At 36.0% G+C, this 11,243-nt stretch overlaps 1 non-coding gene across 1 annotated transcript; it reads right to left on the minus strand.

The window, feature by feature from the left end:
- Nucleotides 1–10,553: 10,553 nt before the first annotated feature.
- LOC141568389 (small nucleolar RNA U13) lies at nucleotides 10,554–10,657 on the minus strand. Its single transcript, XR_012491533.1, has one exon. It is a non-coding gene; the product is annotated as a small nucleolar RNA U13 (small nucleolar RNA).
- Between the last annotated feature and the right edge of the window lie 586 nt (nucleotides 10,658–11,243).

The following is an 11,243-nucleotide window of genomic DNA, read 5'->3' on the forward strand; positions in this document are numbered from 1 at the left end:
TCTATGTTCATTGCAGCTTTATTTATGATGGCCAAGACATGGAAACAACCAAAGTATCTTTCTTTCTTTTTCTTTTTTTTTTATTTGTTTTTTAAATTTATTGGGGTGACACTTGTTAGTAAAATTACATAGATTTCAGGTGTACAATTCTGTATTACATCATCTATAAATCCCATTGTGTGTTCATCACCCAGAGTCACTTCTCCTTCCATCACCATATATTTGATCCCCCTTACACTCATCTCCCAACCCCCACCCCCCTTACACTCTGGTAACCACTAAACTATTGTCTGTGTCTATGAGTTTCTGTTTCTCATTTGTTTGTCTTGTTCTTTTGTTGTTTTTGGTTTGATTGGATAAAGATGTGGTATATATACACAATGGAATACTATTATACCATAAGAAAAGATGAAATAATGTCATTTGCAATAACACCAGCAGTCTTTAAAAAAAAAAAAAAAAAAAAAAAAAAAAATATATATATATATATATATATATATATATATATATATATATATATATATTTAATTTATTGGGGTGACAATTATTAGTGAAATTACATAGATTTCAGGTGTACAATTCTGTATTACATCATCTGTAAATCCCATTGTGTGTTAATGATAGCATGTGTCTGATGCTTTGGACTGATGAAAATAAATTTAATTTTGTCATGAGAGTATGTCCATGATACATCTCCTGGATTACTGAAAAAAATTCATGTCAGAGAAAAGCAAAGGCTCTTTTCCTAGAACTAAATTACTGTTGTTCGATTAAAGAAACAAATTTATCTTCTGGGCAAAGTTTTCTCACTTTTTTCCTACCTCTTAGGTATTCTTCCATCAATCCTTCCCTTATACAAGCAAACACAAAAAAACAAAAACAGTAAAAGTACACTAATTTGCTTTAAAAGGAAAAAAAATTGTTAAGAAAAAGTTTGCACTGGATTTGAAAGAAATGCAATGGAGTACTTTCAAGTGGGCTGACAGAGAACTGTTTCACTGAGTGTCAGTATCAGCAAATATCTCTAGATCACCTATTATGTGCTAGGCACCATGTTGAGTTGTTTCATGCATAAATGCTCACAACAGCCCTGTGAGTGGGTGTGATAATTCACATTCTATAGTGAAAAACACATAACTTTCTTAATGTCCAGCATTTAGTAAGTGGCAGAGGTGGAATGAGTTCTGTTATGGACTGGATTGTGCCACTCCAAAGTTTGTATGTCGAAATCCTAATTCTCAGTACCCAGAAAGTGACTGTATTTAGAGATAAGGTCTTTAAAGAGGTAATTAACTTAAATGAGGTCATATGGGTGATTCCCAATTCAATATGACTGGCCCTTATAAGAGGAGATTAGGATACAGACATGTACCAGGGAAGACCACTAGTTCTGTGCTTGGCATAGTTTTGTTTCTTCTGGGCTTCTTTTACCCACTTACTCTATGAAAAGGCCTTGTATAAAACCTGTTGACTTTTCCTTTATGAGTTGTAGTTTGAAGTTTTGTCTCCAGCTTTCTGGGGTTGAGGGTTCACAGGTGAGGGAAGAGAGGCATTCTATTACACTTGTGTGCAACTACTTCTGGAAATACAGATGTTACTCTTGCTCTCTTCTGAGACTCCATTATATGTCCAGGACCATAAAAAAAACCCTGTGAAGTTCAGATCCTTCTCCCAATTTAGCAATGTCCTGGAACAAGCAAGACTGGGTCACTTTTCCTATCTCTACTGAGGTGCTGTACAGAATATAACAGCTTCTGTTTTGGAAGTTCATTTCCTTTATTACTTTCAGGACCATCTTATTAACCCCTCAGTCTATTTTATTTATATTAGATAATATTAATGAGAGTTTATGGTATTTTTCTGACCTCATTATGAGTCCCCAGTATTTCAAGGGTCATTGATGAAGTTAGAAGTTGTAGTGTACAATATCTGCAACTTTTTCCTCCCTCTTTTCTTTCCTTCCTTCTTTTTCTTTCCTTCCTTTTTGTGGTGGGGAGGCTTAGGCATAAAAGTTTAAGACATAGGTTGCACTCTATTCCTTGTTTTCTAACTACTTAATTATTTGGGGGAATTTTGGCTACTTTCTAAGTTTATTCTCTTGTTCAAGTTTAGGAGAGAAATATTTTGGGAGTTTGTTTTTGCCTCCTCTTTATAGATGTGTTTCACTTATCTTTATTTCAAAGTTTTGATAACATAAGTGGTTCTGGAACTCCATGGAAACAATTACAATGTTACTTTACAATTAAACTATAATTTTATGAATTTACAAAGTCATTCCATTCGCAAGGAATGTACAAATGATCCAGTATAGATGATTCCTTTATACTATGAAACTTGTTTAAAAGCTTAAATGCTGCCAGATGCTACCAAAAAGAAAATAAGTGAAGTGTAAATCTTACTGTGATGATTAGGGCAAGCAGAAGTGGAGGAAACCAAAATATGAAGCTTCAGAAGTATATTTCTACAATTCTGAACACGTCAATTTTCTTCTGAAATGAAATATTTATGTGTCTTGCTTCAGGATTAAGTATGGCTGATGATTTTAGATCAGCATTGAAAATGCTGTAGAAAAGTCTCTAGAAAGAAGTTTTTGTATTTAGGATATATTTATTTTAAAGAACAATAATTTAGGGGTTTATACAAAGGTGAATAAAGTCAGGTGATTCTATAGGAGCCAGGCTGTCAGTATGAGGTATGCATACAGGTGTAGAAGTTGGGTCATGCTAAGCAGAGGCCAGGAAGCTGATTATACAGGTTGGCTGCAGCTAGACATGACTTGGTGCATTGAGGTATGAATCAGAAGGGTAAAGAAAGAAGGACAAATTCCAGACAGACAGAGACTATAAATTAGGAATAGAGACAAAGGTGCTTATTTGCTTCCAGATAATCAAGCACCTATGATAGTTCCTTGGGGAGTAAAGTGTTTTAAGTCTAAAGAACTGTTCCTATCTAGTTAACCATTGTCACCACAATTACCTCCTGTCCTACCTTGTTGAGGTGATTTCTTCTCCTTCTTCTTCTTCTTCTTCTTCTTCTTCTTCTTCTTCTTCTTCTTCTTCTTCTTCTTCTTCTTCTTCTTCTTCTTCTTCTTATTTTTAAATTTATTGGGGTGACAATTGTTAGTAAAATTACATAGATTTCAGGTGTACAATTCTGTATTACATAATCTATAAATCCCATTGTGTGTTCATCACCCAGAGTCACTTCTCCTTCCATCACCATATATTTGATCCCCTTTACCCTCATCTCCCACCCCCCACCCCCCTTACCCTCTGGTAACCACTAAACTATTGTCTGTGTCTATGAGTTTTTCTTTCTCATTTGTTTCTCTTGTTCTTTTGTTGTTTTTGATTTATATACCACATATCAGTGAAATCACATGGTTCTCTGCTTTTTCTGTCTGACTTATTTCGCTCAGCATTACACTCTCGAGATCCATCCATGTTGTCACAAATGTTCCTATATCATCTTTTCTTACTGCCAAATAGTATTCCATTGTGTATATATACCACAACTTCTTTGTCCATTCATCTATCGAAGTACATTTTGGTTGTTTCCATGTCTTGGCCACCGTAAACAAAGCTGCAATGAACATTGGAGCACACGTGTCTTTATGTATAAATGTTTTCAGATTTTTTGGGTGGATACCCAAGAGAGGGATTGCTGGGTCATGTGGTAATTCTATTTGTAATTTTTTTCAGGAACCTCCACACTGCCTTCCATAGCAGCTTCACCAGTCTGCATTCTCACCAACAGTGTATGAGGGTTCCTTTTTCTTCACAGCCTCTCCAACATTTGTTACTTTTTGTCTTCTTGAAGATAGCCATTCTGACTGGGGTGAGGTGATATCTCATTGTGGTTTTGATTTGCATTTCTCTGATGATTAGTGATGTTGAGCATTTTTTCATATATCTATTTGCCATTTGTATGTCCTCTTTGGAGAAATATCTCTTCAGGTCATCGGCCCATATTTTAATTGGGTTGTTTGTTTTTTGTTGTTGAGTTGCATGAGTTCCTTGTGTATTTTGGATATTAGCCCCTTATCGGAGGCACTATTTGCAAACATCTTCTCCCATTAAGTTGGTTGCCTCTTTATTTTGCCGATGGTTTCTTTTGCTGTGCAGACTCTTTTAAGTTTCGTATAGTCCAATTTGTTTATTTTAGCTTTTACTTCCCTTGCCTTTGGAGTCAAATTCATGAAATGCTCTTTGAACTCGAGGTCCATAAGTTTAGTACCTATGTTTTCTTCTATGCAGTTTATTGTTTCAGGTCTTATGCTTAAGTCTTTGATCTATTTTGAATTAAGTTTGGTACATGGTGACAGATAGCAGTCCAGTTTCATTCTTTTGCACGTGGCTATCCAATTCTCCCAGCACCATTTATTGAAGAGGCTGTTTTTTCTCCATTGTATGTTTTTGGCTTCTTTGTCAAAAATTATCTGTCCATATTTATGTGGTTTTATTTCTGGGTTCTCAATTCTATTCCATTGGTCTATGTATCTGTTTTTCTGCCAATACCATGCTGTTTTCATTGTTGTAGCCCTGTAGTACAAGCTAGTCAGGGAGTGTGATACTTCCAGTATTGTTCTTTTTTCTTAAGATTGCTTTGGCTATTTGGGGTCTTTTGTGGTTCCAAACAAATATGATGATTTTTTGTTCTATTTCTTTAAAAAATGCCATTGGGATTACACTGATATGTGGTATATAAACAAAAAACAACAAAAGAACAAGACAAACAAATGAGAAACAGAAACTCATAGACACAGACAATAGTTTAGTGGCTACCAGAGGGTAAGGGGGATGAGGGGTGGGAGTTGAGGGTAAGGGGGATCAAATATATGGTGATGGAAGGAGAACTGACTCTGGGTGGTGAACACACAATGGGATTTATAGATGTTGTAATATAGAATTGTACACCTGAAATCTATGTAATTTTACTAACAATTGTCACCCCAATAAAGTAAGAAAATAAAAGGAAATTAGTTAAAAACTGTTCCTAGGTTGCATTAGCTCCCTAGCATTCTCTATATGCCCTGCACTTTGACTAAATGGACTCCTAAATCTATAGAAAGCCCCCATGCAGAGAAACTCTAGTGATATGCTCAGGAGTCGTGATTTTGAAGGGGATATGGATGGGGCACCAATAGCGTTTGCTACCCTGTTTATGAGGCTCGTTCTCCTTCTGTCTGCAGGATCTCAATAACTTCTTGGAGAGTAGTTCTCCCAGAGTCAGACTCAGACAGATACCATTTACAGAAATGTACCTCAGTTTTTAGCTTAATAATTAATTGATATACAGTGACAATAAAGGGGAAGGAACTGTGGTCATGAGGCAAGAAGCAAAAATGGTTAAAACCAAGACTACCTGAATGATGACTGTAGCTGGTTCCACAGTGACCCTTCCATTTCTCTAATTCTGAGAAATTGCTTTTCGTCTTCAAACATTGGATAATGTCTTGCATTGGTTATCTAAAAAACACTGAAGTTAATTCTTTGTTTGGGACTGGAGAGTTTATAGTTTTTTCCTACCCTATAAAAGTGACATAATTAAGACATATTTGTATGTGTGGAATAAATTGTGTCCCTGTATCAAATTTAGTGACATCATAATAAATGTTTTCAGTTTCCCTGGTCATTCAAGTTTACATCTCTTATTTATAGGGCCAGGTGACAACTGTTTTCCTTTTAAGAAATTATTTATCTTCTTGTAATTAACTATTAGAAAACATATGATATAGAATTTAATGTTAAAAGACCTTTATTCTATCCTGTGATATTTAGAATACATGTTTTCTCACCTTCTTATTGAAGTGGCAGTTATACAGAAAATTTAACTATAAAATATTCTCCCCTCAAGGCATATTATCAAATATAATTATTTTCTCAACGTTTTCTTATGAAAACCTTCAAATATGCAGGAAAATCAAAACAGTAGTATAATGAATACACAGAAACCCACCACCTTGGTTCAGCAACTGTAAACCTATTTCTACATTTATTTCATTTTTCTTTGTGTGTGTTTGCTTATATTTTTCTAGTCACTAACATCTTTAAATATTTTGTCATTTATAAGTATATTCTTCTACAAATTGCAATATAAGTATTCCATGTAAGAAAAGTCACAGTGATTTTGTAATATTATCTAACAACCAGACTATATTCAAATTTGTCCATTGTTACCCAAAATATATTTTATAGCAATTTCTTTCAAACCAGAAGTAAACAAATTTTTATATATTACTTTAGTCTCTTTTAATTTGAACTGTCTTCTTCACACGTACTTTTTTCCATAACATTATTTCTTTAAGAGATCATTTCAGTTGTCTTGCAACATGATTCTTACTCTAAACTTTTCTGGTTGTTCCTTCAAGGTGTTTAACTTGTGCGCTCTCTCTTGTATGTCCTATAGGCTGGGAATGATATCTACAGGCTTGATTACAATTATGTTAAACATTGTGGGCAATAATCCATCATAGATGATTCTGCTTGATTCATTTTGCATTATATCAGGAGGCATATGAAGTAAGATTTTCCCACTATTTATGATACATGTGTAGGTGGTGACTTGGGGATTTCTCCGTCATAAAGGTACATTTCCCATTGTCATCGACAAATTGTGGAGTGATATTTTGGCATTGGGACAAATACATTCTAACTTATACCTCCATAACTAAAGGTTGATAAAAAATATTACATTATATAATTTCCGATTTCTACAAGCCACCACTAACTGTCTATATAGCAGTCACCTCTAAGTTTTTGTATAATAAATACATACAAATAGATCATGAGTCAGCAAACTACAGTCCATGGACCAAATCTATCCCATCTCCTGTTTTTGTAAATAAAGTTTTATATAGGACACAGTCACTCACTTTCATTTACCTATTACCTATGATTGTTTTAACACTATATAAGCATCTGCAAACCAGGAAATGGGCTCTTACCATGCACAGGATCTACTGACACCTTGATCATGGACTTTCAGCCCCTTGAACCGTGAGGAAAACATGTTTGTAGTTTAAGTCATTGAGCCTATGATAATTTGTCTTAGTAGCCTTAGCTGACCAAGATAGTATTTAAGGCAAGAATACCACAGAAGAAATACTGTGCTCTTTCAGTGCATCATACTGAGGAAAAAAGGTGTCAACCTGTCTTATTTCCGGTGGGGCTTTCTTTGATCACTCAAAGAAAGTGGTGTCTACAGAGTTTCCTCATTGTAATTTCTGTTTTCCCTTTGGTAAAATGTAAGAAAATACTTTGAGACTATGCAAATATCCTGTTTCTCATCATAATTTCACCCATTAATTTTAGCACTAATCAAAGATTTTTACCTTCAATAATTATCACTATAGTGTCTACATAAAGGTGATATTCTTTTTTATATTCCATTTATTTAAACTAAAAACCAGAAAACAAAAAGAAGTTCATCTATTTATTTCACCCCTCACCACCCATCCCTCTCTGGCAGCCACCAACCTGTTCTCTGTATCTGTGAGTATATATATGTGTGTGAGTGTGTGTGTGTGTGTGTGCGCGCATGTGTGTGTGTGTGTGTGTGTATATATATATATATATATATATATATATATATATATATATATGGTCTGACAATTAAGTTCATGAACTCATCCTAGAAAAAGTGCTACATACCTCATTGCTGAATATCTCTACAATCACCTTTGAAGTACTCCCCTTGGAAAGCTATGCACCTATGCCATCACTTAGTCTACCCTTCAAAGCAATTTGGGAACTCTTTTTCTGGAATGGCCATCAGAGCTGTCGTTGTATTACCCTTGATGTCCTGAGTGTCATCCAAATGTCTTCCTTGCAATATTTCCTTTATCTTCGGGTAAAGAAAGAAGTCATTGAGGGCCAGATCAGGTGAGTAGGGAGGGTGTTCCAATACAGTTATTTATTTCCTGGCTAAAAACTCCCTCACAGACAGTGCCGTGTGAGTTGGTGCATTGTCGTGATGCAGAGCTATGAATTGTTGGTGAAAAGTTCAGGTCATTTTCATCTGACTTTTTCACGCAGCCTTTTCAGCAGTTCCAAATAGTAAACTTTGTTAACTGTTTGTCCAGTTGCTACGAATTCATAATGAATAAACCCTCTGATATCAAAAAAGGTTAGCAACATTGTTTTGACTCTTGATTTGGACTGACAGAACATTTTTGGCCATGGAGAATTGGCTCACTTCCATTGTGCACTTTAACGCTTCAAGGTCCTAGTTGGTACACCCATGTTTCATCACCGGTGATAACACGGCCCAAAACATCGTCTTGCCTCTCCAAAATGTCTTGGGAAATTTCGACTTTCCTTTGCTTTTGTTCATCAGTGAGCTCCTTCGGGACCATTTTTGCACACACCTTTCTCATGCCAAGACTTTCAGTTAAGATTTTCCTAACTGTTTCTCTACCGATGTTTACTTGGGCTGCTATGCCCCTCACAGACAACTGACAGTTTTGACGCACAATTCGATGAAGTTTTTCAATGCTTTCAGCAGTTTTGCCCGTTACTGGCCACCCTGACCTCTCTTCATGGGTGACGTGTTCTCTCCCCTCAGAAAAACGTTTAATCCATTTGTACACTGCCTTTTTCTTCATGGAATTATCCCCATAAACTTGGACTAACATGTCCCTGATTTCACTTCCACTCTTGCCAAGTTTAACAAGAAATTGAATGTTTGTTTGTTGCTCTAATTCAAGCTCAGACATTCTCACGACAGCACACAAAAACACACAACAATAATGAACGCCACAACAGCACACATCGACACAAACACAGCTGTGAGACACTGATATACCAAGGTTATGAAACCTTACTGAGCTGTTTGTACAGTTCTGCCAATGTAAGTGCATGGTAGCAAGTTCGTGAACTTAATTGTATATATATATGTGTGTGTGTGTGTGTGTGTGTGTGTGTGTATATATATATATTTGATTATCAGAGATATCATAAAGTATTTCTTTCTCTGTCTGACTTATTTCACGTAGCATAATGCCTTCAAAGTCCATCCACGTTATTGAAAATGCCAAGATTTCATATTTTTATGGTTAAATAATATTCCATTGTGTGTGTGTAAATACATACATATATATATGTGTATATATATATATATATATATATATATATATATATATATGTATGTATATATCCATTTATTTATCTATTCGTCCATCACTGAAGATGAGGAGGGAGGGCATTTGGGTGTAAGGAACAACAGGAAAGAAAACAAGGTTGTTTCTACACTGCTTTTGTTTTCTTTGGGTAAAAACTCAGAGTGGAATTGCTGGGTCATATGGTAGCTCTGTTTTTAATTTTTTGAGGAGGAGCCTGCATGCTGTTTTCAATAGTGGTTGCACCAATTTATATTCCCACCAACAGTTCACAAGAGTTCTCTTTTCTACCATCCTTTCCAATACTTGTTATTTCTAGTCTTTTTGATAATAACCATTCGAATAGGTCTAAGATAATACCTCATTGTGGTTTTGATTTGTATTTCCCTGAAGGTTAATGATATAGAGCATATTTTCCAGTACCTATTAGCCCTCTGTATGCCTCTTTAGAAAAATGTCTATTCAGATCTGCCCATTTTTAAATAAGATTTTTTTTTTTTTTGCTATTGAATTGTATGAGTTCTTTCTTTAATTTGGGTATTAGCCCATTATTGGATATATGATTTGCAAATATTTTCTCTGAATTAGTAGGTTGCCTTTTCATTTTTTTTTCTTTCTTTTTTTCATTTTTTTCATTTCATGTTTTTGTGAGCTCCTATAAGGGCAGTCGCTATATTTCAGTCTCTTCCTGAAAGTCAAGGGGATATTAATCCCTCGGCAGGGCCCTACGTCCCTGCATGGTACTCCTGACACAAGTGGGAACAAAGTCCTGACGCACAGGTTCAGATAGAGTTAGTAACACAGCTTTATTTGGGAACCAATGTCCCCCCAGAGGCCAATGCTCTGGTAAGCACAGAAGGTTATACAGAATAGAATAGTATTTAATAATGAACCAAGTCTCAGAGTCAAATTGAGTTGGAGAAGGTCCTTTGTCTGGGAGAGGCGACTGGGCTCACGACATGTCTGAGGCAAGCTGATGTTGCAAAGAAGAGCTTCGGAGACTCCGGGTAATACTGCTTGCACCTTGCAGAGGACTCTGTTGGATGGCCCAGATGAACATCCTAGAGGATCATTCTGGAATGTCTCACTCAGAGTCTCACAGAGGGTCTGAATAGGAGTGCCCAGTTGGACCACTCATGGCATTGCTCTGGAGTTCTGCTTTTATCCTCTTTTCCTTGGACTTGTTTACTTCTTAGGTAATAACCAGAAGTTGTTTGCCAGGAGTTGTTTATCTCTTAGGTGACAACCTGAAGTTGTTTTGGTGAACGTGTATATCACTCAATTTTGTTATGCTCAGTTTCACACAAAAACGTGTTTTACTTCATTCTTATCAGTCTCACCCATGTGCGGTCATAGGCCTGTCCCTACTAGTAAACAACTTGTTTTGCAAACCTCAATCCAACATATGTAATACATTTTGTATGCTCTATACACACGTCAGACAGGTGATGTGCCAATGTCATAACAAGGTTTGAGGGAGGCACATCTCATACAAGAGGGTAAACAGCCAATCATCATGCTTATAAACTACAAAAGGATCTGCTTTTTCATTTTCTTGATGGTTTCCTTAGTTGTGCAAAACTTTTTAGTTTGATGTAGTCCCACTTGTTTATTTTTGCTTTTGTTACTTTTACTTTTGGTGTCAGATTCAAATAATCATCACCAAAACCAATGTCCAAGAGCTTTCTGTCTACGTATGGTTTCAGGTTTTATGTTCAAGTCTTTAATTCATTTTAAGTTAATTTTTGTGTATGGTGTAAAATAGCAGTCCAATTTAATTTTTTTTTCATGTAGTTGTCCAGTTTTCCCAACATCATTAATTAAAGAGACTGTCCTTTCCCCATTAAAGATGATTTTCTGCTTTTATCATGTGTTCCCCATGTTCTATGTTCATCAGTGGGAATTTGACTGTGAGGCAGAATTTCAAAAGTATTTTCTAAATGTCTGTTCTGTGAGGGAACTGGGTCATGGAATCAGCTTTGCTTCTGTTCTTCTAGGGGGTCACTGCTGGTTAGTCAAGCTCCTATTTGCTGTTTGATCACCACAGCAGCAGCTGCAGAGAGAAGAGGAGAGTGTCCACTGCCTGGGCTCTTTGCTGCTCTTGTTTTTTTTCCTGCTGTTCCTT

The sequence above is a fragment of the Rhinolophus sinicus genome, chromosome 13 (genome assembly GCF_057876585.1).
Source record: "Rhinolophus sinicus isolate RSI-liver-muscle chromosome 13, RSI-T2T, whole genome shotgun sequence".
Taxonomy (NCBI): Eukaryota; Metazoa; Chordata; class Mammalia; order Chiroptera; family Rhinolophidae; genus Rhinolophus; species Rhinolophus sinicus.